The following is a 6,317-nucleotide window of genomic DNA, read 5'->3' on the forward strand; positions in this document are numbered from 1 at the left end:
GGTGAGTGCTGGGATTTGTCTTGATTTCTTTCCCTTTCCCACTCCTGCCTCCCTCTTCCTACATCCCTAGGAACACTTCTGTAATAAATCGTAACAAATCGCATGCAGACAAGTTGTCACTGCAGGGTGTATTCCAGGAAGATGACTCATGACACACAATATTCCATGGCATAGGATGTACCATCATCTACCTAATTAATCTCCTGTTAATGGACTTTCAAGTTATTTCTGAATTTCCCTATCCCAGACCACGCTACACCCGTATTTGCACACTACTCCTCCAATAGAGTCCTTCGTGGCCCCCACCTGGCTACTCTTCCCAGTTGCTTTGGTGGTCAAGTCAGTTGTCTTGCCTCCTGCCATCATAGTTTAAAAATAAGAAGGTAAAAAAAAAAAAAGAAGAAGAAGAAGGTAAACACTCCTGGGCGTCTGGGTGCCTCAGTCGTTAAGCGTCTGCCTTCAGCTCAGGTCGTGTTCCCAGGGTCCTGGGATCGAGCCCTGCATCGGGCTCCCTGCTCTGCGGGAAGCCTGCTTCTCCCTCTCTCCCCCTGCTTGTGTTCCCTCTCTCTCGCTGTGTCTCTCTCTGTCAAATAAATAAATAAAATCTTTAAAAAAAAAAAAAGGTAAACATTCCTGCAAGCACCCCACTACCTTTATTAGCAACCCTGAAGATAAATGACTCAGTGCGCCTGTTTATTTTTCCTGGAGTTAAGTTAGGATCAAAGAGCTCAGCCCACACTGCTTTCTGAAACACCCTCCACTCAGATTCCTAAGTAATCAATGGTTATTATCACACACCCTCCCTGGAGGCTGGTGTAGACGTATTTTCAGATCAATCACTCAGAAAGAGTCCTTTGTCTGGGAAATTACGGGGTCTTAGGTCTCACTGGCCTCAGGTCGAACCTTTATCCCAACTCCTTGGATGGTCCCAAATAAAAAAGATGAGCTCTTGATGATGGAGAGACTTCGTTTATTGACGCTACTGGGAAATTTTCTGGGAATTCCTGAAAGGAATTCCTGAAAGGAAATTTTCTGGGAATTCCTGAAAGGAAAGGAAATGTTCAACCCTCCAAGTGGGTTGAACATTTCTTTTTGAAACAAACGGCTAGGACGTATGGAAATCTGTTTGGAACTCTTGTTTAGGAAACATTTAAAAATGAGCTAAACTCTCTTAATCTCCAGAGAATCCCCAGAGTCGAGCCTTCCACCACATCCTTCTCTCTTGGCACGGAACCTAAGGCAGCTGTAATCTGGTTCCTTCCTTTTCTCTCCGCGAGGGTGAATTTGATCTATCAATGTCTGAAAGGCGCCCCCCTCATCTCTGACTATGGATTTCCACTCACTGAATAGTCCCAAGTGAAGTTTCAGGATGACAAATCTCCATCAACGTGCCTGATAGTAGCCCCACCTCACTCTTACCGCTGCCCAGGGTGATTAAGGAAGTCAGTCCACTTACAACACAGCCATGGGGGGAGGGGAGGGGATGAGGTGTGGTGGTTGCATCTCCGGGTTGCCTGACAGCTTAGCCTCCACGTGGAATAGGAGAGAACATTGCAGATGTATTCCCAGCACCCAACCCTAGGACCAGCTGGATACAGACACAGCCATCTCCCCTGGGTGTTAGCACTCACATCCTAGCAAGGACCCTATCTTTTTTTTTTTTCATCAGGGATGACAAAACTTAAAACAGGTTGACTCACCTTCACCTGTCTTCTACTGACCCACCCCTTCCTGTCCTGGAAAAAAAAAAAAAAATCCTTGATTAGTCCCAGGCCTTTCACTTCCTCTGGTTGGCTGGATGCTGGGCCAAACCATCCCTGAAGGGGAGAATGAAGCCTTCTTCAGAAAATCCTCTTGGTCCTGAAGCAAAGAGCAAAAGACAAGGTAAGTGCTGAGGGCCCAGCACTTGGCGGTAGAAGGAAATCTGGCGATCAGACTGTGAAGGCGCGGGGTGCAGAATACAAGTTTTCAGAGTTTAAGTGGTTTACCCCAAAGCAGGCCATTAAGCGGCAAGTCAGAGATTGCAGCCTGCTTTCTTTCCTAGTTCCTGGCCCGGGGCTCTTTCCACTAGAATACATTGCTAATGTTATTAGAAACAGGAGGAACACAAGAGAGAACGTGGGTGAATGTCAAGGTCCCTCTGATCACTTGCCGACACTTTGTTTTTATTATTATTATGATTACTGGTATTGTTATTATTATTATTATAGAATGCTGTTGTCACTTTATTTCTCTTTTCACCCTTAGCTAAACTAAAAGGTCCTGAAGGGGAAGTGTCAGTACGTCCCTTTCTGTGGCTCCCCAAGCTGCCCCTCTGGGCCGAGAACCTACAGCATCGTCAGCCAGACAGATATCGTTCAAAACACGGGGCCTTCACCGCATGAAATCCACACGTCCAACTAGCTCTGGCCTCCCGGCAAAGCCTGCCCACTGTTCGCCCGACCTGGCAGCAGTGTTTTGGCACTAACCAAAACAACACAAAAAAAATTACTCTTTATTTCTCTCAAGTGTACACCGCCGTAAGAGGAGACACCTGTTGAGAGAATCGCACCCAGACAAAACATATATCTTGCATTTTTGCATTAAAATTGATTGATTTTCTTAAAAGAGGTTGATCAAATGTTATTTCGTGTAATGGGGGCTGGAGATAGAAAGAGATGGAAACCCTCCCCATGAGGCTATAAACAGGGCCCAAGAGAACCGACAAAAAAATGCCAGGTTCATGAGAAAACAACCCGTCTTCAATTGGTCTGCACAAAAAGCACACTTCTATTTTACACAAGTGACTCTGATCTGAGAAAGTGCCAACTGGCCACGGAACCAGGAAACCCCGTCTGTCTCTGAGGCTCCTCTCTGTCTCAGGTGAACGTGGTTCTCTCAGGCAGGTATCATCAGAGAACCAGAGAAGTACAGATGCAGACCAGTGTGGCCCTCAGGCTGCTGGGTGGAGTGTGAGCTCTGTGTCTGGACGCCCGGGTCACCTCTCCCGCTGTCTACGTACTGCCCCCAAGCCAGGGGCTGGACCGGTGAGCCAGAGACCCTGCCTCAATTCTGCCCTTCCCCTCCTGAGTGGGAAGGAGCACACGGTAAATTGACTGGCTCGAGTCAATCATCAGAAAGGGATAAAGAGGAAAGTACATGAATTAAAAAAGACCGTCTATTCCTGGTCCCCAGTGAGACATGCTACTTTTTACTAACGGTTGCCCAAAGATGGTGCTCTATCCTTCATCTTGGGAGCACCAACTGCCCTCCCTGCTCTCCCCTACCCACCCCCCCAACCAGGCTATAGCCCCACTTTTGCTTTCTCTTCTCTACACCGTGACCCAGGTAGAAGAATGTGGGAACGAAGCACGGAAGCGCTCCTTCTGAGCTAACAACTCACGTCACAGAACACATCCCACCCCTCGGTGCTTGGTGATGACACTGTGTCACCCTCACCTGGAGCAAATCTGTCTGCATTAGGAGACCACAGCCTGCCGCCCACAGACATCCACTTCAACACACCTGTGTGCACCCTCACCAGGTGAGCCAGCTCACCAGAAGCCAAATGCCCAAGTTGTTTAATTTTTTGAAACCACTTTAGATTTCTAGAAGGTAACTTGTTTTTTATCTTGCAAAAAGCAGCCAAGCTTCAAGAGAAGATACATAGGACGAAAACTAAAAGTCAAAGCTTTTTAAGATTTTACTATTTATTTTCTTTTATTTATTTGAGAGAGCGTGCAAGAGAGAGAGCATGAGCAGGGGGAGGGGCAGAGGCAGAGGGAGAAGCAGACTCCCCACTGAGCAGGGAGCCCCAGGTGGGGCTCGATCCCAGGACCCCGAGATCATCACTTGAGCCGAAAGCCGACTGAGCCACCCAGGCACCCCAAGATCTTACCACTTTTAATTATATGTGTAATGGATGTAACTGTTCTCCTTGTAAGAGATCCAAATACCGAAGTTTATAAAGTAAAACATAAAGGTCCTGCTTTATCATCTCCACCCACTTTACCTCCAAAACTAACTTACCTCCATGAACAGTTTGATACATGTCCTTCTATATGTACAAGGTTTTTTCTATGCATTAGCACATAACATATATAAATAGCATATATAGGACATAAATGACACCATACAACACAATAATATGTACTAGAGATCTTTTCAAATCTGCACATGCATGTTTATCTCATTATTTTTAGTTGTTGCTGCTTGCCGTTGTACGACCATATCACAGTTTTGTAACCAATTCCATATTGATGGCTATTTAGTTGTTTCAGGTATTGTTATAATCATATACACATGATTTTACATACATGTACATTATATATATATCATTCCTTAATGTAAGATAATCATTTCTAAATTTATCCATATTATAAATAACTTTCTATATAAATATCTGCCTGCATTTATGTCTTAGGACCGATTCCTAGGAGCTGAATCACTGAATTGGAAGAGCCAAACTCTTTAAAACAAAGGTCATACGTGCTTACTTATCCGATTACCAATCAGAAAGCATACACTACTGTTAACCACAAACAACACCAAAAAAGTCACAAACGAGACTTTTATAGAGGATGTTCTGGGTAGCCGTTACCAGCTACACCACGAGTTTTGGCATAAGTGCTCTCAACTGTCTCCTTCATTCTCAGATCAAACGAAGTTCAATGTAGGCGTCCCAAGAGCCAAAAGTATATTCCACAGATACACCAGGATAACAGCTGAAGCCAAAGAGCATTATTTCTATATTAGCCATTCGGCAGGGGGAGTAGCTTCCTGTGGCAAATCACACAAAGGATACGGACTAAAGAGTTCGGGCGTTGGAGTTAGGCAAGAGTTTGAATCTTTCCCTACAACTTGAAGCTTTTTCTCTCATAATATCTCTCTCATTCGTCAACTTCCGTTCCATTCTTACAACATCCTCCCTCCTGCCTATATCCTGGCTCTCCTAAATTTAACTCATCCTGCCTTTGCCCCCCAGATGAATCTTCCCATACGGTAATTTGCATGCCTCCCTTTGCAGGGCTTCCCAGTACCTAAGAGAACTCCACTTCCTAGGGGAATGTAGAAGAGACCATGACACCCACCCACCCTAATACCTGGAAAAGAGGAAAAGAAAAAGAAAACTGGATAAACTCACAAGCGCATATTTGTGGAAAAGCTATTGGGAACTATGGATTCAAAGTAGTCTACCAACTAAATTGTAGAGGGGGCAAGGGTCTCCTCCCTGTGAATGCAGATGGCACCTCATTCTGGAGGCAAAGGGGATGGGTGGGTGGGTGGGTGGGTGGATGGGTCTGCCATAGTAGACGGAGGGAAGGTGATGAATAATTCCTGTGAAGATTCACTGAGATAAAAATATTTAATTTGGTGGTTTCATCCAAGGTTTCCTCACATGAATTTAGACATGCAATCTGAGAGTTGGAAAAGATAGTTTGGGTTATTGTAGTTCAGTGGTTCTCAACCTTGGCTGCATGTTAGAATCACCCAGGAAACTTGAAAGAACAACCATGGGGAGGCGGGGGGAAAGGGGCATCCAGGCCAATTAAAACAAAACCTCTGTGGGTAAGGCCCAGACCTCAGCACTTGGTAGAGTTCACAAGGGATTCTGATGTGCTGCCAAAATTAAGAAGCACTGGCCTAGTCAACATGCTCATATGATCTCTTATGGTTTAGGTTAGGTTTTTGGGGTTAAACTATTTTATCTCCTTCCCACTTCTGAGGGCTCAGGGGATGTATAGATCATCTTTGTATCTCTCACAGCATTCAACATAGTGCTTTACCCAAAGCCAGTAGAAGAAGGAAATAATAAAAATTAGAGCAGAGATAGATGAAATAGACTTAAAAAAAAAAATAGAACAGATCCATGAAACCAGGCACTCATTCTGTGAAAAGAGCAACACAATTAATAAACTTTCAGTCAGACTCATTAAAAAAAGAAGAGGGAGGACTCAAATAAAATCTGAAATGAAGGAGAAATAAGTACCAATACCACAGGAATACAAAGGATTATAAGAGAATATTATGAAAAATTATATGCCAGCAAATTGGACAACCTAGAAGACATGGATAAATTCCTAGAAACATACAACCTTCCAATATGAATCAGAAAGAAACTGAAAAATTTGAAATAACAAGTGTTGGCAAGGATGTGGACAAAAAGAAACCCTCATGAATCTGAGAAACAAGACAGAGGATCATAGGGGAAGAGAGGGAAAAATGAAACAAGGTGAAACGAGAGGGGGAGACAAACCAAAGAGACTCTTAATCTCAGGAAACAAACTGAGGGTTGCTGGAGTGGAGGGAGGTGGGAGGGATGGGGTGGCTGGTGATGG

The 6,317-nt window shown here is 44.5% G+C and overlaps 1 long non-coding RNA gene across 1 annotated transcript in view; it reads right to left on the reverse strand.

Moving 5' to 3' along the window:
• Positions 1-650: 650 nt before the first annotated feature.
• LOC141370490 (uncharacterized) overlaps positions 651-6,317 on the reverse strand; it is a 14,927-nt gene continuing 9,260 nt past the window's right edge. Inside the window, exons 2-3 of the long non-coding RNA XR_012374549.1 lie at positions 1,701-1,736; positions 651-1,004 (exon numbers count right to left, since the gene is read on the reverse strand). This is a non-coding gene — a long non-coding RNA (uncharacterized lncRNA). The remainder of the gene's footprint in view (positions 1,005-1,700; positions 1,737-6,317) is intronic.

This window comes from Callorhinus ursinus, unplaced genomic scaffold, assembly GCF_003265705.2.
Source record: "Callorhinus ursinus isolate GAN/ISIS: 27379988/994484 unplaced genomic scaffold, GSC_fseal_2.0 scaffold36, whole genome shotgun sequence".
Taxonomy (NCBI): Eukaryota; Metazoa; Chordata; class Mammalia; order Carnivora; family Otariidae; genus Callorhinus; species Callorhinus ursinus.